The sequence below is a fragment of the Pinus tabuliformis genome, chromosome Q (genome assembly GCF_031772625.1).
Source record: "Pinus tabuliformis cultivar Carrire ecotype Pingquan chromosome Q, CPIR1, whole genome shotgun sequence".
NCBI lineage: Eukaryota > Viridiplantae > Streptophyta > Pinopsida > Pinales > Pinaceae > Pinus > Pinus tabuliformis.
Window position 1 is genome coordinate 21,783,943 of NC_142296.1, and position 22,451 is coordinate 21,806,393.

The window sequence follows — 22,451 nt, forward strand, 5'->3', positions numbered from 1 at the left end:
ATGTTAGATATTTCAAATTCCAATACATTTGTAAGTAACTTGCTCTTACTCTAAGCACATCCTCTTAGGGAAAAAGGGACCAAATCAAAAGTGAAAAGTTGGAAATTTTCAGATATGATGATGATTAGAATGAGGTTAATTAGTGTCGTTATGATGATGATTAGAATGAGTTTAATTAGTATCGTGTTGATTAAGAAATACAATCCTTCCTTAAGGGATAGAATATAAGATCTAAATATTAGGTATTTCTCCTTAAGGGAGGTGATTATACTTAAAACCTCTCTACATTGAAATAAGAGACCACATGTGATGCAGGAGCATCAAGGTCATTTTCAGGGTACCATCTTAGTGACACTAATCATGGTTAGTAGAGGTGTGATAGACTTGTCTAAAGTAAGAAAAGAGTTCATAATCTATGGATTTCCGTGGAAATGCATTACATAGCATAATGAAGAGCAATATGGAAAGAAATATGCTTCCACACAAAAGAAATAGGTGTTGAAACTAGTTGTTATAGAATGTGATAGTGCTATAGAAGCCATTGTGTGTGTTGAAACTTTACAACATGGATCATGTTGAATCACTCTTGGCTATGAAACTTCCCAAGTCAAAGTTGCGGAACTAGGAATGAAAGAAAATAGAAAAGTCAAAAGGAACTTTATCCACATGTGTAGAAAGGAATCCATATGGCATATTATTGAGCAAAATCTAAAAGGTCACACTATAGGTAGAAGAAGGATCAAAAGTTAAAAATGAATGGGAATGAGCATTGGTAGCTAAAGCAAGCACATGAACAAACCATTTGGAAGTTGAAGATGAATGGTTTGGAAAAGGATTAATCATAGAATGAATAATGATAAGAGGTGCCTTGAAGAAGAAGAAGAAGAAGAAGAGAGGAGATCTTGAGAGGAACAAGATAGAGGTAATGGTTGAGGTTGCCATGGCCTTTGGCTTGGAAACCCAATGAGCTTGTAAACTAATATGCAACCGTAGGGCCATTATAAAATTCTACATAAAAGAATGTGTGTGTGTGTGAGAGAGAGAGAGAGAGAGGCCAAGCACTAAAATGGTAGTTTTTGCCTTTTGGTTTCATATAAATACTTGTGCATGTGTGATTATATTATTGTGTAGTTATGTACGGATTGTTCTAGATTGCATTTATATTGCTTGGATGATCAATGATGTATATATGTCGAGTATGGAAGATGTATATTCCTATGGAGAACAATTATGTTATGGATGTTGGAAATAATACTAAGAGGGGGGGTGAATCAGTAATATCAGATCAATAATTTAATTTCCCAAACAGATTTGTATACGCTACTTCAGCTAAGTGAACTAGCATGTATACACGACTGTACTTAAAGAAACCAGCGTATATGCAGAGAACTTTTGATTTACCCAATTTATCATGCATTGAACTTTAACCAGTATATCAGAGATTTATTAGACAGTGCATTAAAAGCAGAATAAAGCATCACACATAAGCAACACACATGAACACCAAGATATAAGGTGGAAACCCAATGTGGGTGAAAACCACCTACTGTTGTCGTCTCTGTCTTCTTTTAATAATAAGAAAATATGTTTACAATTTTGTACTGGTGCAAACTTATACCAGTACACAAGCTTCTACCTACAAAAGGTTACAACCTTCTCTCGTTCTCCAGCTTCTTCTGGAAGGGAGCTACAATCCCCTAACTTTTGTACTAGCCAATATGTTTACTAGTACATAGGCTGCAACCTACAGAAGGCTACGACCTTCTTTCTTCCTCCATGGACCACACTTCATAAATTTTCATATTAGATCCATTAACAACATTATAACTACAATTCAATCATCAAATACATCTGCATCAACCAATCACTGAAACTCAAACATCACTTTCTGAATCACCCATAACTGAACCAATCAATCACTTTGACAGTCAATCTGATCAGTCATAACACTATCACCAGAATATAGTCACCAGAACCCAGACCAGAACCCAGAATTCTGCAACAGCAAACAGAAACAACTAAAACATATTTTATGAGGTATACGCTACTTCCATGTGTCGAACCTGCGTGTATACATGCTTTTATCAAAGCCAACCAGCGTATACATTTGCAAATATTAATTCATAATTCTGCAGCTATTCCAAACTTAAGTTATACCCAAATCATAATATTTACAGAACAACACATGCGTCAGTATTTAGATCTAGACTATACATGATCAAACCACATAATGATAATTCATTTCAAGTCTTAAGATCCCAATCCATCATTACATCTTATCCTTCACCAACCATTGAGGTTCATCCCTGGTTCAGATCAAGCACAATACCATAAGCCAATAACATGCATACTAGATCTCACACTTCATCAGATATTTGATACTTGCACACCTGGCCTAATGATCTTCTCCTCCTTTTATAATTTTAGGTCTTTCTCAATACGATGGACCAAAACCACTTAGGACCAATACCTTGGAGCAAATACCTAGGGTCAATACCTCAGACCAGATACCTTGAACCAATACCATGGATCAAAATACCATGGATCAAAATACCATGGACCAAATACCTTGGACCAAAAACTTAGTTTTCCAAGATATACGTGTTTTTCCTTCTGTAAAAGTACATGTGTACGTATATGCTACTTGTGTTCAGTCCATAAATGTGATGGACTGGAGACAGTATATATATAGATTTTTTAAGAACAAAACTCATTTGAATAAATTTAAAACAATAAAATACACTTCGTCTACTGGTTTGAAACCCATAGTTTAAGCATACAACAGTTTTTATTTATGGAGACTACGGAAATCCACTTTGAATTAGATGGTAGCTGCGAAGGAGGTAATAATTTTTTATATTCTTGATATTTCATTGACTTGTATATATATAAGTATATATAGGGGAGTTGTGTCTTCACACCACAAAGTTGACCGTCATCATCTTAGTGATGGGGACTTTCAAAATATCAAATTATAAAATTACAATAGGCGTAAGCATATGAATTCTTCCATCACATAATAATATATTTATTATAAAATAATAACATAAATATTATTTCCATGCATATGAATTCTTCCATCACCATTGATCTTTTAATCTTTTCTAATACTATAATTATATTTTATTAGTTTTTAAATTTATTCAAATGAACCTTAACCTCTCAAAAGTATCCACCAAACATTATATTTTATTTGGTTTTAAATTTATTAACCATATAAAGAAATAAAATAAGTTATTATATTTTTTAATTATTAAATTATATATAAAAATTACAAATCAAGTTAAGTTTAAAAACTTATATATATATATATATATTTTATTAAATTATTAATATACTTAAAATTTATAACATACTATATAACTTATATATTCATATATTTTATTAAATTATTAACGATACTTAAAATTTATATTGCCATGTTGCATGAAGTCATATTTTGATTGTTTTAATCCATTTTCTATACCATCTTTGTCCATGCATGTTTGGGTTAGGCCCCCAAATATGCCCTTTCACCTACTTCATCAAAATATTTTAGCTAAAGCGCGTAACTCAGTTGGTTGTTTCATAAAAGTAGACATAGATAGGTTGGAGAAGGGTATTTTTATGTTCGCTTGCATATGTGTTGAAGTAAATCTCACTAGTGCACTGCCAAATAATATATGTCTCGAATGGAATGGATTGACTTGTATGTAGTTGTTGGATTATGAAAATACGCCTCTATGTTGTAGACTTTGTCAACAACCAAGTAATCTGCAGAATGTCTACCCTTTTTCTAAGGGGCGCTCTCCTCCTTCAGCTTCCAAGAATAAACCTAGAGGATGGAATGACCGTAAAGTTTCAAAGTAATCCAAGAAATCTATAAAAAACCAACCAGATAACCCTTAACACCAAAATACCTCTACAGATAAATCGAGTCCCCCAGCTTCAACTCAGTGGCATGTAACACCATCATATCCTTTGGATGGTGGGGTCCACCCCTTGAATGGAGTTGCATGAGACACAATTGTGGTTTTAGCTTCGATAATAAGCGGACACAAATGTTCCCATGAATTGAATCACTTAGATAGTGATAAGGAAGTAACTACAAATGCATAACCCCCAGAGTTGGATTTGACTCAAGAAAACACAATTATTGTACCATCTTCATCTGTCCCTAAAAATTCCTTAGGGTGGATAGATGTTCGCAAGAAAAAAGGAAAAATGATCCTCAGAGAGATCCATGATTATTCTCGGGTTCATTATCCAAGAAAGAAGTAATGTATGGGTTAGGTAGTAATATCAAAGAGATAGTGAATGTAAATTGTTATGTATTGTGCTTATCGATAATGGAAAGATTGATGTAATCTGATATTTTGAGGTAATACAAGTCAATTTACTCTGTGTGTGTGTGTTAATGAGCCTGTGATAATTTTGAAAACATTTAAGGGGTACTACATCATGATTGCTAACATTACTTGGCTGAGTGCAAGAGTAGATTGTAAGTGGAATGGCCCTAGATATGGTGTTGAGTGTAAGCCCATGATGAATGCTAGGAATTAACACATGCAAAGAACCAAACATTAAGTGAAGAATCTCATACTTGTGAAAATTTGCGTCTATTAGGTTTGATAAAAAGAAATTCTTGATTGGAAATTACTATGATTAACCTCATGGGAACTATATGCATGCAATACAAGTGAGATAATGAGTCTATTCAAGAAGGATAGATAATGAGTCTATTCAAGAAGGATAGATGATGCTTGCAATGTTGAAATTCTGGGAACATGGCTACTATGGTGACATTGGAACCCTATGAGATGCATAGATCACCATGATGATATGGGTTGTGTTGCGTTAACAACAATGCAAATGGATGCCCTGTTTGTGAGACTCTATAAGTCTCTTTGTTCTTCCTATGCAAGAAATCCTTGGCGAGATGGATTGTTCAACAAACTATTTAGTGAAGGGAATGCCTGAGCTTGGAATGGTGAGTGACTGCAATGAAGAGGATACTTGAATGAATTTGTTATGAAAGATTCATGTCACATACATTGAGATCATGAGTGCATTGGGTTTGTTTGAGCAAAAGAGAGTTAAATTTTTTTCTTGTGGAAGTCTTGTGAAGTAAAGGGTAGCCATACATAATTGAGAGTTGTATATTTTGACTTGCTTGTCTACATTGTGAAAACTCTAATGAATATATTAATGGTTGTAGAAAAATGGTTATATTATAAATGTTCATTTGATGTTTGATATAGGTATATGCAAATATTCCATAAGTTTGGAGGTATGGGTTGCACACGACTGGGTCGAGGGACCAAATATATGTGAAATGGAGTGACAAAAGTGTTGTTGGTTGATGGAAGGATAATTGCGGGGGGGTCATGAGATCCATTTTTGGGTTGAGAAAATCGAGCATACGTTTTTGAAACATAGTTGTATTTTAGAGTTTCATTTTTAGGTTTTTCTTGGGTACAACACTGAAGCAATGAAAGGAGAGGCCATCAAGGGATTATTGGGGCTATGAAGGGGTTTCTTTGTGCTATGCAATCTAGTTGACAAACCACCCATAGTAATGTGCAGGCTCCTAGTTTAGTAGGGTTTAAAGGGAACTTGCTAATTTTCTATTGATGAAGGAGAGTGAAATTTATCATTCCACATGTTATTAACTAATAGAGAGAGAGATTTCTACTCCTAACTCCATGCTCTGACTAAGGGGCATTGGCTACTAGAGGAGATAATGTATAACCCTTGCTTAGGTGGAAAATTGCATACCTTTTATCAATTACATTCAATTATTGCATTCATTAAGATAAATACCTCTATAAATTTTTATTTGCAAATGAAATTTAGTTACTTGAAATAGAAATGATATTGATTGGTGTTTAATATATATGTGTCTACTTATTGAATTTGAATGTGTTCTTATGTGCATAGTTGGAATGGCTATGATGAGCATGGCTATAATTGGGAGCATAGTTGCGTTCAAGGGTTGTTGGGCCTTTGAATGAGGCCGGTTTTACCAAGGGAGGGCCCGGTGGCCTCCCCTCCACTTCTGGTGGATGCTACTACCTAAAAGGTGGTCGGGAATGCCCGAGACTCATGAGCTTTAAAAGCTTGAATGAATGAGAATCCAAACGAAGCACGCCAGCCCTAGTGGACATGGCTTTGGCGTCGCGAAGACCGAAAAATGTAGTGAATGTAACGTGGAAACATGGAAGAACCCAACTTTAGTATAAGACCGATGTGTGAGTGGTTTTGGACCACTCCAATTTTGACCCGATATGATTGAATTGAGCTATTGCACGCCCAAAGATTCATGAACCCCGATTTTTTTGATCTTTTGAAGTCGAAGGTATTATTTGAGCACCTACCTGAACCGTTGAGAGATTTGGAGAACAGCAGTATGACCATGCCAAAGGAATCCATGGATATCAGAGAGATGACCGCTGAAGAGGCCGCATTGGCCATGACGAGAGGAGACGCCCCAGAAAGCATCGATATAGTTGCAAAAATACCTAAATCGCTGCACACGCCAAGACCCAAGAAAGATAAGCAACCTATGGTACTGGTGTGCATGTCCCCTAGAAACCCGTTGAGAACTAAATTGACCATGGAAGAAAAGGGGAAGGCGATCAATTTGGAAGCCGATTAGGAGGAGGAAGACCTTGAGGAAATCCTGGTGGAAAAGGAGGAGGATGAAGAAATGGAGGAAGAAACCCAAGGTGCGGACCCTTGACCAGGTTGCCCCTGTATGTTCCTCCGCGGAAGGGGAAAGCAAGGGTGCCCAAGGACCTAGATGAGAGTCAGAGCTCTTTGCAGACTCCACTGCTACCCGATGATATCGTTTTCTATGGAGCGCACTTGGGACGGGTGCCGGTTCTAAAATTTGAAGACTAGGATCTCGCGTACCATAAGAAATTCCCACATCTGGCAACCACACAGCTAATGCGGCCGAGAAAAATACAACGACGGGAGTCATAGAGTTGGAGCCGCACAAGTGGTTGCGAGGAGTAGAGAAAGCAGGGTTGTTAAACCTTCTTTGGGTGCCACATTACCATCGTTCCCCAGTAACTATTTTTGTCATCAGGCAGCTGCTCTACCTGGTGCACAATGGGTGTTTGTGGCTAGAGGACCCCATCCCCATCACAGACCACCTAATCCATAGAATTACCCAACTCCCTTGCAAGGGGGAGGACCCAACGGATATTTCAGAGGGTAAGAACAACGATTTGGCCATCGTAGAGGCCATGAAGAAAAAAATCAAACTGGAGAGGAAGAAGAGGGGGTACGCGATCTCCAATATCAACAATAATGCGGTTAGAGTCACAATACAAATACTAGCTAGCAAGGTTATGCGTAAGTGTCGCGCGGATGAGGTGCCCACACTGGTGGTTGCACTTGCCACACAGTGCACAGAGGGGGTCCAGTTTAACTAGTCAAAGTACTTGTGCAAGGATTTCCCGGAGAATTGTCACGAGGAACAAGAACAAGGGAAGACTTTCCACTATGTGTGGCTTCTTCTATCCATAGTACTGATGGCTTGGGAATTGCCTGAGGACATCTAGTTCCCCATGATTGTGAAGGATCTTCCAGAGGCAGTGAAGTATGCTTCGTTGTGGGCAACTAAAGATGCGCAGAGGATTAGAGACAACAAAATATTCTGGGTGTTCATGGATATGAACATCAGAATGGGGATTAACCGCAAGCCGCGATTATCGCCCACTGTCTATAACAGTCTGCAGAGCTATGTGGAGTTTAAGGCGAACTTCCATCATGTATATATCAGGGCACGCAAGGACCCCGCGAAGAAATGGAATGAGCTACGAACGATGTCATATTCATCGTGCTTGAGTCCTGGCCGCGCTGGAGTGGCGCACTCCCGCCAGATCCATGATGGAATTAGAGAAGTCTGCTGCACAAAGGAAGAAGGAGGAGGCAAAACTGCGGATGGTGTAGCTGGTAGAGAAGAGAAGGAAAGAAGTGGCAACAGCCAAGGTGCAGGAGGCGTGCGACGCTGCGAAGGTAGCAGCAGAACAACAACAGGTAGAATAGAAGCAGTGAGAGGGCCAGAAGTTACCCTCACCTGAACAAGAGCCCGAAATAGAGGAAGGTGGCATGGACCCACAAACAACGTCCACACAGCTGAAGCGGCAGCGCCCGAGAGAGTAGGTGGGGCCGCGGAAGAAGTCAAAAGCCTCCAAGACTTCTTTCGACCTGATCACCCTCATTGAGGGCGATCTACATGATATAAGGGAGACAGTGCGCGACATCACCACGGAGGAAAACCAGATGGTGTTGGGGGCCTCTAGACACAGATACAAGAGTTGCAGTTGCGCACTCCTCAGGCTGGTACTCTATTGACCAGCCTCGCAGTAGGTACAGCCGTGGCTGAGGAAATGCTACACCCCCGCACGACAGGCATATGGTCAATGCGCTGAAGGGAGTTGGGATAAACATGGCTACGCTCCCACGAGAGACACACTATGTTCTGCAGGATGGAGTGACTGTCAAACTGCGGGCCAAAGAGAATTGCGCGCTCCAAGTGATGAGAGAGCAACGGATTAATATGGAACAATTGAGCCTGCGGCGCGATGAGCTTGTCACACAGAATAGGCAGCTAGTGCAAGTGGTCGAGGAAGCCTGCCAGATGGTCCCTGAGTTGGCCATCCCAGCAGAGGTGCGCATCCAGAGATTAGCAGTAGGGGTGCGCAAGGCGAAAGAAGAGATGGCTAAGGTTCAGCTCCGCGCAAGGTGAAAGAAGAGATGGCTAAGGTTCAACAAGAGCTGAACCTTTAGATATTTGAGCTGCAACTGAAGGCGCAACCTTCAACTTCGCCAGAGGTGAAAGAGTAGTGCGCCAGCACCATTACAACAGGAATAGCGGAGATCAGCAGTGTAGTGAAGGACTGCACCAAACCTTTTGAAGAATCGTTTGAGGTCCTCACCATTTTGCAGGAGGACCTGAACATAAAGCGCCTGGAAACAGAGGCCCGTGAGCTGCAGCAACAGTATGATGACATAAAAGGGACCGCACAAATGGTGGCCCTTACAAAGAGGCTCGCGAGGATGCAGCAGGCAAAAGCGCTCAAGGAGTAGGTAGACGTTGTGCAACATAAGGAAGTCTTGAAGGCGCACGTACAACCATGGATCAATGAGGCATTCACCATTACAGCCTCGATTGAAGCCAAGCTCTCACAAATGCAGGGAACGCAGGAACAGGTTCAGGGAATCAGTTCAGCTACAACAGTTTCTGAATAACGCATTTAGGAAGTGCAACAAGAAGTTGCTCAGTGCACTGTCAATCTTGCAGTAGTCTAGGCAGAGTTGGGAGGTCTCTGCATGAAGATCTTCGCACCGACAGAGTGACTCGAGGGTGAGTCACGATGTTTGTGTTGGGGGCTTGTTGGGCACGGGATCCCCCAAGGGAAGTTTTGGGGCTTAAAGCCCAGAGTTTGGCTAAAAAGTGTAAATCCAATGTAAAGACTCTGCATTTTTTGGGCACGGAGCGCGAAGTTGTAAATGAGTCATAAGGTTGTCTGCCCTCAATTTTGTAATGTAATGTCGGATTTAGAGATCTACCCATGGTCTGCGGACCATGGAATTGTATAAATAGAACGAGGCTCTAAGTTGTAAATCAGTTAGTCAATAGAAAGAAAGGAATGATGAGGAATTGAGTCTTGTCTGAAGTGTAGAGTCGATTCTTTGGGTCGTAGAGTAGGAGAAGGCTCTACAACTGAGTGCATAGAGGCCTAGTAGTTCGCAGCTGACTACGCGAACCCCTGCAGCTAAGTGCCAGCCCAGGTTGAGTCTGTCACTATTGAAGCATTAATAAAGAGAAGTTTTATACCATTCGTGTGTATTCAATATTGTTTTCTGCATTGAACGTATTGGGTATAAATTACGTTTATGCTGTTTATATAATGCGCGAACTGTTGAAAATAGCAACAAGAAATGCTAAAAATAGAACTGCTATAAATAGCATTTCGGGATACATTCCAATTTTAGTTAGTCCCTAAACTAAAATTGAGAATTAAAATTCGAATTTGATCTTAGCAACTATTTGTAAATAATTTATTAATTCATCTTGAGTTAATTAGTTGTAGAAAATCAAATATGAAGTCTATGTGAAGACATGCAACAGTTTCCCCTTTGATTGAGGAAGTTATCCCTTGATTAAGGAGATCAGGATGAGTTGTACTTTCAGTTGTAATTAGTTAGCTCAGTTAACTGAGTTAAGTCCAGTTAGATTAGTTCCAATAGTTTGTGGAACTGATTGTGAGTTCAGTTAGTTAATGCATGCATGCATGTAACTGTTGCACTTTAGATAACTGAATATTCTCTCATAAATAACTCATGCATGTCAGTTCAGTCAGAGACCCAGTTGAGATCAGATGATGGGACAGTGTACTATCAGTTGTAGGAATATTCCATTAGGGATATCTCTTGCATGTAGAATGAATTCATTCCTTGGAGATTACGCAGTTACTTCTGAGTTTGGTGAGTTGTGTGAGAGGTCAATTCACACAGGTGGCAGCCAAAGGACCCAGGAGAAACCGCGCAAGGAAATAGGAGGCTTGGAGGACTGGAGGAAGGCATATGTTGTGTCTATTCAGTCTATGAGTTGTATTGAGGGATTGTACTGAGAGATGGATAGCTTGTGAGATAAAGATTTGTGTAATCTTGAAATATTTCCACTTGTATGGTAATACAGAGATCGAGGTTTTTAGCTGAGGCTTTCCCCAGAGTATTCTTCTGTGTTCATGTGTGATTGCTTTCTCATTCTCTATTATATGTGTTCTATTTGATCTTGCTCAAAATCAATTAAGCTTCCACAAGTTTGTTTGTAGAAGTAGATCAAGTATTTTGCTTTAGTATATTGCATTATCTGGTGATCTATAGTGGGAAATTCTACATGGTATCAGAGCAAAGAACAGTATACAAAGAAGATAGAAGTTCGAAGTTTGAAGTTCCTGATTATAGAATTCAAATTCTTATCACATCTCAAATTTTACCAATGGCGTTCAACGGTTTGAGACTCGAGTATGCCCTTGATGGCAACTCGAATTATATAGCCTGGAAGGATCACATGGAAGCAGTATTAGAGGACAATGGTTTGAAGGACTTCATTGATCAAGAAGTCCCCAAGCTAGCAGCAACTAATGCTACAGAATTGGCGGAATGGAAGAAATGTGTGGCTAGAGCGAGGAGGATTCTTCTGGAGGGAGTTCGAGACCACATAGTCTCAAATCTCCATGGGAAGGAGACACTGTTTTCAATGTGGAAAACATTGAAAGATCTATATCAAAACAACAACGATCAGAGGAAGCTGGCGCTGAAAGACAAGCTTTGGAAAATCAAGTGTGAAAAGGGCGACATGATCTCTACATATCTGAACAAGCTCACCACCTACAGGGATGAGCTTGGAAGTGTAGGGATCACGACAGCCGATGATGACATGGTGAGTCTTGCTCTCCTCGGTCTTCCTAAGAGCTGGCATAGCTACCAAGACTCGGTAAATGGAAGAGAGAAACTGCCAGATTGGGAACGACTTTGGTCGGATCTGATGCAGGAGGAGATAAGAAGAAGCACCAGAGATGGATCTTCATCAAAGCAAGATGATGAAGAAAATCTAGCCTGTTACACAGTATTTTATCATCGACCCCACATCCCCTGATACTGGATAAAGTCAATCTCTGAGTGACATTCGCTCTTTGTCATATACCAAAATATGTGTCCAAATCTTCCATATTACTCAAGAAGATTGCCTAAGCTCATTAATCCTGAAGTTAACCCCTTTTTACCCATGTTTCAAAATCGTCTTAGGTCATCAGTGTCCTGCCTGCGATGATAGCCCAGAATGAACTAACGCCTCACGACGTCGTCTTTGAGTCTCAGTGTTTGACCTGAAACAACCCAGGTATGGAGAATTAGTTCAAACAGAATGCTTCTCGGTGGTTCTGGAATTGGTTGTTGGTTCAGATAGTGTTATTTGAGTTTTTGGTGTGCTAGTTCTTAGCTTGTTGGATTGATAGCTTACAGTTTGGATTGCCTTTCATGTTGTGGATTGAGAGTGCAAAATGGTTTTGTAAGAAGGAAGCCTTGTTGTGATTGCCTTAGTTTCATACTTGTGCTTTTGGGTGAGAAAGAGAGTCATCAGTGTTTCTGGGAGACCTTCGAGAGTGAATGCTTATGGAGACATAATGATCGGACCCTTCAAGGAAGCTTGCGACTTCAAGGCGTGGTTGTAAGCTTTACTATTGTTTACATTAATACAATCAATGGTTATTTCATATATCATGTATGAAATGTATGTTGATAGCTTATGGTTCCTTGACTCTGTAAGTAGATAGTTCGTTGTTGTGCTCTATTATGTTTTTTGTCATTTTCATATGTTGTTTTAGGTAAATCATTCATTAAGGAGAAGATCGCAAAAGCTGAAGCGACGTGACGAAGACTTCATCAAACACCGTTATAAGGTAGGCCTCTTCAACGATAACTATTTAAGGAATTAGCTATTGTCTTTGTCTTGCTGTGATTAGACCCACTCTAGGGCTAGATGGGTTGTCTTTGTCCGCAGAGGGAACTTACCTGCATCACAAGTTGGTGACTCCACTGGGGATCCCTTTGTGTATTGTCTCTTATTTTTTCTCTTGATTTGTTTTTTATTGAATTACATAGTGTCTCCTTGTTTGGGACTAAACCATCAATGTTTTGGATCACTTGAGTAGATTTGGTAGTCCACCTCACTGTCTGAGTGATAAGCTTGGTGTCTTTTAGCTGTTTTTGCCTTGTTTTCCTTCTCTGTTGAGATCATCGTTGTTTAATTCCTAACAACTACGATGAATCGCTCCTGTCCTCTTTACCCACGTTATACGTCACGGATATCTCGTCATATAGCTGCGACGATTCTTGAAATTGGACCATCGCGAAGAACAGGTGTGCCCTTGTGACGACATCGCTCAGTTGCCGTGTAGTGCCTGCTACGATTTGGCGATCGTCTCATGTTGTCAGTCTTACCCCTGCAACGATTCCTGTAGGGTTGATTTTTACATCCCTACCTCCTGAATAGACCAGTGTAGCTTGTCATTTGTTGTTTCTTTTACCTTGTTAAGCTTGTTTTGATTGTGTTTACTGAGGCATGTCCTTCTCGGTTCCATTTGTATGAAATTTGAATTTTTGGACTATGTAACCGAGGCCTTTCAGGGTTCTGTCAAGAATTCGTTGGTTTTGGGTTGCTTGTCCTTTCAAGTTTCTGAACTACATCCACAACAGTGTTGTTGACTTGTTTGAAGCTCTTCTCTTGCTACTTATTAACCATGTATATGGCTCAATTGAGGGTTTACTAAACCCTTGATTGAGCTATTTGAATTTGAAATCAAGGTGCTTGATCAAGTGCTTTAAGCGACTGACCGAGCCTCTTAAGTCCTAAAATCCACAATTTCAACACCCCTTCTGCAAAATTCCATGCAACACCATTTTGTATCGTAGCATAGTTAAGGCTAAATTTGTCCTTAGGTGGCGGATTTGATCACGTTGGATTCATGAATTTGATTCATGAAGGATTCATCCAATGGCATATGAATTTGACATTTTAAAATTCATATGATATTTTTCATCTAATTTCAAAATGGTACTTTTGGTTTTTCAATTTATTTAAATAGTAGAAAAAAACCTTACGTGAATACATGTGTTTGCTTGCAAAATGCAATTGAAATATTACTTCGTCAACTTTGAAAAATAATAAAAAATATATTTTTGCATAAAAAAATAAAATTTTAATATGAAAAACTTAGCCCTCTCCCCGTAGATCATGCTCATATATATATTTTTTAGAATTACACTTTTTACACTAAGTTATTGTATGTGAACACCATAATTTATTTAAAGGAAAATTGACATATTATAGGACACTAAATATTTTTGCAAAAAATATTATGATAACAATATAATTCTCCACAATTTATCTTTTTAGAATTTGGAAAACTTCAATTCAAAAATAAAAATAAAAAAAATTCATTACCATGTTTGGTCCAAAAATATAACCCATCTCCATACTTTCACCCCACCTCTAGAAAATAGTTTTTTAACTAGGTTGTTGAAACCTTACACGGCCAAGTTCAACTGCAAAATGGGTCTCTCGAGGCTCGTGCGGAGTAATGGGACATAGACCAAAGATTTGCGTTCAAGGGTTGTGTAATTTTACCAAGGGTGGGCCCGCTCGCCTCCCCTCCACTTATGGTGGATGCTATGGATGTTAAATATTTTATAATTTTTTTTATTTCAAGTATGTTGGACGTCAAAATTGACTTTAATTTTGAAAAAAAAAATTATTCATAATATGTCGACCTTAATTTTGAGAATATTATCGTGGAATTCTTTTGATAATATATTAATTATATTAAAAGTTCTTTTGTCTATTTTAAATCAACAACTTTAAACTTTATATACAAATACAAAGTTTAACCTTATAAATATTATTTATTTAATTCTTCATCATTATTTGTCAATAAATATCTCATTTTTCGAGACAATATTATAAATATCTCATCTTTAATTTTAGACTTTGAAAATAGATATGACTTCACTAAAAAGTAAAGTAAACCAAACCAATGATAGACAATCATATTTATATTATATTAATGCAACTTTAATGATAATTCAACAAAAAATCTAATAAATATAAAATCATAAACACATATCCGTTTTGGGCGGTAAACTTTTAAGTAACAGGGATGCAAAAAAAAAAAATCGGATAGTTTTTCATATAATTTAATAAAGAGTAGTTTAAGAATGTTATAATTTTATTGGGAGGGGTTTTAGTAAAAATCACATCATTATTTATTTGTTTAACCAATAAGTGTAGTTAGTTATCACGAGGATAAGTGGTGTTATAATTTTGTTTGGAAAATAGTAGAAATTTTGTTTAGATTTTTATTAAAATTTAGTATAAATTTTGAGAAATCAATTTAAATGGCCGCTATAAAGCTTTAATATTTGAGCGACTTAAATTTTTTTAATAATACTAAATTTATTTCTGATTTAAACACTCAAATAAATAAAAATTTTAAAATAAAATAAACAGATTTCAATAATAAAAAAATTCACAATATTATAGTCTGTATAGACAATACCATTTAATAATAAACGGATTTCAATAATAAAAAAATTCACAATATTATAGTCTGTATAGACAATACCATTTAATAATCTTTTTTCTTTTGTCTTTTTTTTTTTTTTTTTCAAAGGTGGAAAAACCTATCAAACTCAGTTTGTCAAACCAACAGTGAGGACAGCCATCTCTGGCTGCTATCCGCAAATGTCAGTTGACACATCACTGTTATCAAGGAAAACCACGCCACCTGAAATAACCCGCTGGTGGTCCGTAAGGGAGCAGGCTTTCACTCCTGCCAGATGCCTCTGGGTCTTGGGCCGTTAACCTTTTTCCTTACGTCCGAGGAAGACGAGCTCTTAGCCAAGCAGAAGCAGTTTTAGGGCATACTCCAGCCCAGGAAACATAATCATATATATATTACCGTTGTTTTTCAAAAGATAAATATAATTATTTTAAAACATATATATAAATATGATTCAGCGGTCATGGACTTTAAGGATAGATTGCATGTCATTAGACACTTTGTCCACCTACTTTTGCAAAATAATACCACAAATAAAATTGTTGAAACTAATTTTGACAGATTCATTAGATTTCAAATACCTAACATAAATATAACCATATTAAAATATAGCGGCCTTCTTTTGAGAAAATAAATTATCCAAATTCAAGTACCATGTCGCAGACCGTGAAGTGACATGCTCCCTCTTTTTTATTTAGAAAATATATCAAATAAATAAAAAAGCCGTAGTCTTTAACGCGACTTTTTGAAAGCCTTTCCGGCGATTTTTTCCGGTGAAAATCCGGCAGTAATTTATTGAAATCCAAGTTTGATAACTAGTTTCTGCACAATGAAAGCGTCCCAGGGGTTTTCCAGGGTGTTGAATCCGAATATGCAGTTAAAAAACCATTTTAACTGCAACAAATCATGATTTCATCTCAATTTCTTCCGCCGGATTCCGTCACCGGAATCTCAAAAAGTCGCATTATAGACAACTCCAATAAAAAAGTATTTTATTTACCTTTAATTTAATTCAGGTATTATTTTTTTAAATATTGATGAGTAGATATTTTTATAAAATAGGTAGTAAAAAATTGGGAGATTTATATCAAATATTGAGACCAGATTTTTCAATAAAACAAGACAAATTAAGAAGTTCTACAACATCAACACAGTGACGGTTTGGTACATACATCTTATTAGCATATTTGCAATTATTAAAGCTTGTAAATTTGACCATAAAGTATAATAGTTTTACAATATTTTGTCATTTATAAGAAGAGGAATTAACTCACATTATTTTCGCCTGATATGTTTGTGTTTCTTTCTAAAGTTTGTTGTCTTGTAGCTTAAGTTGTTGAAGAGAGACTCTCCACTTGGTTGCAAAGGGCACCTATATCATCATTTTGCCTATTGATATGATCTTGAAAGTCTTGCATTCTTTCCGATTAAGTTGAAAATAATTAATATTGTATTGTATTAATGGAGAAATGGTAACATGGTTGTAATCTAACTCCTTAAGTTAGTATTAGTTCCTAGGTTGTAGGAGTTTGTTCTCACCTCCCTATTCTTTTGAGATGTATTTATTGTCTTATATTTGATTAATTGAATATGGGAGTGTATGCTCCAATTTGTGGAGTCTCCAGGTGCAACTTGCTCACCTGTGAGTTGCTGGTTAATTCAATTCATGGTTTTCTTTCTAGTTTTCTAACATGGTATCAGAGCTCAGATCTGGTGAGCCTGATTTACCTACAGAGCCTTATTAGCTACATTAGATCCCTAGTGGCTATAGTGCCCCGTTGGCAACAAAGGAGCCTCAGTGCACACATTTTCAGAGTCTAGGTGGTTGGTAGTGATGTACCTTACTCACAAGAGAAATTTATTTTCTTACAGGTCTCAGCCTATCTCCAATTGAGCACAAAGCGGTCATCGTGCCTTTCGGCCTGACATAAGCGATGATCATCACGAATCTTAGGGTCAAACCTGCGATGATCGACCTCTCCTTAGAGGCATTTTAAATCAGTGTTGTTTTTCAGTATAAAAGAGTGATGGCGTGTTTTTTATGGTTCTAAGCTTTAGATCGGGCAGTTTGGTGACAGATCTGAGTTGCAGACACAAATATCGTGGTAGTTTGGTGGGAGATCGACCAGATTAGAAGCAGATCGGGCAGTTTGGTGGCAGCTTTGTGATCGATTCAAAGTTTTTGGTATGTTTTGAGAATTTTTTTTTGTAGCTTGTAATTGTTCACTTGTTGAGAATCGACTGTAAATCGAGAGATTGAGATTCTGATCAGTCGAAAATGTACAATTTCACATAGGCTTATCTCAACAAGTCTAACAAACTCAATGGGACCAATTATACCAATTGGAAATTTAAGCTACAAACGTTGCTTGAGGGATCGAGCGCTTAGTCGATCGTCAGTGGCGAAGAGCAGAAGTCGACCATGGTAGCAGGCGACATGACAACACTAATGCAAGATTGGGATAAAAGGGAGAATAAGGTGAAAGTCCTATTAAAGATGTTTGTTAAAGAGAATATTATCCCACATATCATAGACTGTAAATCATCCAGTGACATATGGACTACACTCAAGAACCTCTACCAAACACAAAACCAATCACATCTTGTCACTCAAAGGCAAGTTGTTTTCCATGAGGATGGAGGAGAATGAATCCGTTGTCGGATTCATTGCACGGGTCAAGGACCAGAAGGACAGATTGGGAGACATTGGGGAGAAGGTGTCTGATTCTGATCTTGTCACAATTACATTGAACAGAATGACAATTGAATACCAGATGTTCATCATAGGCTTGTCTGCAAGGAAGGAAACCCACAGGAGCTTCACTCAATGAACCTCTGACATATCATGTGCATTCGTGACATACTAAACAATACCCCTAATTTCACTACATATTGGAAACTACCTCTAAAAATCACATTATTTAACCCCCTAGCAATACGAACCCAATACACCTTCCCAATTTAAAAAACCCCTACTTACACTAGATATTGTAGGTATCCATTTTTTCATTAATTTTTTTTATACCCCTTTATATTTTTTCATTAACTCTGAGCTTCATTTTATATACCTTCCAATATAAAAATCCTTTACCCCCTATTATATGCTCAATATATTATGTCATTTTTTCCTCATTATATATCCCCCAATATGAACCCATGTGGTATGGTATTTCTCCCCGAGCGAAGCCCCTGTGAGGAAACCCCTTCATTTGAAGAGCTAATAGGAATCCTGATACATGTAGAAGAGTGGTGGCAGAATTTGAGACCAAAAAGTGTCGATATTGCTTTGATGGCAAAGAAGAAGCCATACAAAGGGAAACAACCACAGGGACAGAAAGGCGGTGGCGTTTTTCAGAAGAGACCATTTAGAGGTATGTCTCCATGTAACAATGGTAATAAATATGACATTAAGTGTTTTTACTGTGGGAAAATCAGTCACTTTGCTAAGTTTTGTTTTAAGAGACAAACATATGAGGCTAGAAACAAACAGAGAAAAAATACAAGGCACTTTGATGATGAAGGTCATAGTCATGATCTTCGATTATTTGTAGTTGATTATGCTCTTTCAACTATTGAGGAGGATAAGTTCAAAATATGGTTCGTAGATTCAGGCACATCTTCACATATGAAAGGTATTAGACATTGGTTCGAAATTTTTTAAGAAACTACTTATGGAGCTAACATATATCTAGGTGATGACAAAGGTTATCAAATCAAGGTGTACGGTGATATTCCGGTGATAATACCTGATGGTAACATCAGATATATTAAAAATGTGATGTATGTACCTGGGATCAAGAAGAACTTGATCTATGTTTCAATGATGGCAGATAAGGACCTACAAGTCGAATTCTTCATATCATATTGTGTCATAAAGGATAGCAAGAAGGAACCAGTTGCATCAGGAGTGCGTGTGGGAGGCATGTATAGGTTGAATGTCAAGAGCATGCCACACCAAGCTTTGACTTCAATAGAATTGACAACCGAGAATCTCTGGCATCAAATATTCGGTCATTTGAACCTACAAGATCCCATGCAGCTACAAAGAAAAGGTATGGTTGATGGACTACTTGCTTTTCAGAATGTACATTTAGATTGTGATGGATGTGCATTAGGGAAAATGCATAGGGAAGAATTTCCTTTGAATGATGATAGGAAGAAAAGAGATATTTTGGAGCTTGTGCATACAGATATATGCGGACCTATGCAGACTAGGTCGCTAGGTGGTGCATATTATTTTCTACTCTTTATTAATGATTACACTAGATTATCTTGGGTATATTTTATTAGAAAGAAGAGTCAGACATTTCAATGCTTTAAAGAATTCAAGAATATGGTGGAAAAGCAGACAAGGAAATTCATTAAGATTCTCTGCTCTGATCAAGGGGGAGAATACAAGCTGGGAGAGTTCATGAAATTTTGCAGGAATCATTGGATTATTCAACAATACACAGTACCATACACTCCACAACAGAATGGAGTTGTTGAAAAAAAGAACAGAACCCTTGTGGAGTGTGCAAGAAGTATGCTTCAAGGTAAGGGTCTATCTAATGGTTTTTGGGCTGAAGCTATTAACGTTACAGTCTACTTAAAAAATAGTAGTCCAACTAAATGTCTCAATTTTAAAACTCGTTTTGAAGCATTTTATGGATATAAGCCTGCAATGAATCATTTAAGGGTTTTTGGGTCAAAAGCCTATGCCCATATTCCCAAGGATGATAGGAAGAAGTTAGATCCTAAGGCTACGAAATGCATATTTGTAGGATATTGCACTGAGTTTAAAGTTTATAAGTTGTTTAATCCTTTGAATCATAAACCTTTTATGAGTTGAGATGTGCTACTTCATGAGCAGACTGAGGAAGGAAATAAGGAGAACAACCTTGAAGAGTGGGATATTCCATTGTTGATGGAAGAAAGCAGTGAGGACATGCAGCAGCAGTAGCAACAGAAAGAGGAAGAGGCAGGTGATGTACTCAGTAAGTCGAGCCCACTAAGTTTTGAAGCAGACATATTTGAGGTGAGTCCCTTGCCAAGAAGGTCAGGAAGGCAGACTCAACTACCAGCCAGATTGAAAGACTATGCTTTAATGTCAAACATTTTAGATGTTATAGAGCCCACAAACTATAAATAAGCTAGTCAATCTCATGAGTGGAGGGCCACAAGAAATGAAGAATTTGAATCTATTATTAGAAATAATACTTGGGAACTATTTGAATTACCCGAAGGAAAAATAACCATAGGTTGCAAGTGGCTTTACAAACCCAAATTTGATGTAGATGGGAGTATAGAAAAGTTTAAAGCTAGACTGGTAGCAAAGGGTTATTCAAAGAAAGAGGGAATTGATTATGAAGAAACCTTTGCTCCTGTAGCCAAACTGAATACTATTAGAATGTTAATTGTTGTAGCTATAAAACATCAGCAGAAGCTACACCAGTTAGATGTTAAGTCTGCATTTTTAAATGGTGATTTAAATGAAGAGGTCTATTTAATGCAGCCTAAAGGGTTTTTTAAACAAGGGTGGGAGCATTTAGTTTGTAGATTGAAAAAGGCTCTTTATGTTTTAAAACAGGCACCCAGGTCTTGGTACGAGAAGATTGATTCATTTTTCTTACAACATGGTTTTCATAGGAGTAAGAATGACCCAAATCTATATACCATGTATGATGAACAGGGGCAGATAATTTTGATTTCCTTGTATGTGGATGACATGATTATAACAAGTAATGCATATGCATTAATCAAAGAAATCAAATTGCAGATGTCACAAGTTTTTGAGATGAAAGACCTCGGAAGTTTACATTATTGTCTAGGTCTAGAAGTGTGGAGAGACTCTGGGCAGACTTTCCTTACTCAAGGGAAGTATGTCAGAGGGCTTCTCAAAAAGTTCAGAATGGAACAATGTAAAACAACATCAGTACATTTGCAGTAGAACCTGAAATTGTGCAAAGACAATGGCTCTAAGGAGGTGGATGCCACTTTTTACAGGAAACTAGCTGGTAGTCTGATATATTTGACTACAACTAAACCAGATTTAGCATACTCTGTTAGTGTGCTAAGCCAGTTTATGTCTAAACCTCTTGAAAATCATTGGGTAGTGGCAAAAAGTGTACTGAGGTGTCTTCATGGTACCAATGATTATGGTATTTTATACACTGATACATATGATGTTAGTTTAGCAGGTTTTTCAGAATCTGATTGGGCAGGTAACCTAGATGATCGACGATCTATCATGGGTTATGCATTCATTATTGGATTTGGGGTTATAGCATGGAGTAGTAAAAAGCAGAGCACTGTGTCTTTATCTTCAGCTGAAGCCGAGTACCAAGCAGTATGCGCAATGACATGTGAAGCTATTTGGTTGAGGAGACTTCTCCATGATGCAGGAGAAGAGCAGAAAGAAGCGACTGTCATCAACTGTGACAAACAGAGTTCCATTAAGCTGGCGAACAATCCAGAATCCAGTGTTTCATAAGAACACGAAACACATAGATACTCAGTTTCACTTTGTAAGAGAAAAGGTCTAGTCAAAAGAAATTTTTATTAAATACTATAAAACATGTGACAATATGGCTGATATTTTTACAAAGCCTCTTGGGAAAGTGAAGTTTGAATTGTTTAGGGGGATGTTAGGACTTCAAGATAATCCTTTCTCCATTAAGGGGGAGAGTTGAAAATAATTAATATTATATTGTATTAATGGAGAAATGGTTACATGGTTGTAATGTAACTCCTTAAGTTAGGATTAGTTCCTAGGTTGTAGGAGTTTGTTCTCACCTCCCTATTCTTTTGAGATGTATTTATTGTCTCATCTTTGATTAATTGAATATGAGAGTGTATGCTCCAGTTTTCACAGTCTCCAGCTGCAGCTTGCTCACCTGTGAGCTGCTAGTTAATTCAATTCATGATTTTCTTTCCAGTTTTCTAACAGTTTTGTAACTATGTGGGATCGTTGAAGGAGAATCTGAAGAAGGGAATGACAATCAATGCTATCATTGATAGGAAGGTGTGGGAATAGGGGACATGAATTTGAGGTTCCTTTGCCTCCATCTCTTCGACTAGAGTTGTCCATCATGTCCCTGAATACTAGAGGCCTCCAAATCCAAACTCTGTCACCAACTAAAACCATAAAAAAATACCCGAAATTTGCAATGTGTCAATTGAAGTAGGAGATGGGAATGGATAGCCACAGAGAAACACTAAAGAGATGTTGTAGTCGAATGCAATGTACAACGAAGGAGGAAAATCACCAAATTTTGCTCAAATGTTGCCAAGGAGTCACATGCAAGTACGTTATCGTGCAAGGCGAATAATTCTTGTGCTACTTAATGCTTA

At 37.7% G+C, this 22,451-nt stretch overlaps 1 pseudogene; it reads left to right on the forward strand.

The window, feature by feature from the left end:
• Positions 1–21,183: 21,183 nt before the first annotated feature.
• Positions 21,184–21,591, forward strand: LOC149218081 (secreted RxLR effector protein 161 pseudogene; annotated as a pseudogene).
• The last annotated feature ends 860 nt before the right edge of the window (positions 21,592–22,451 follow it).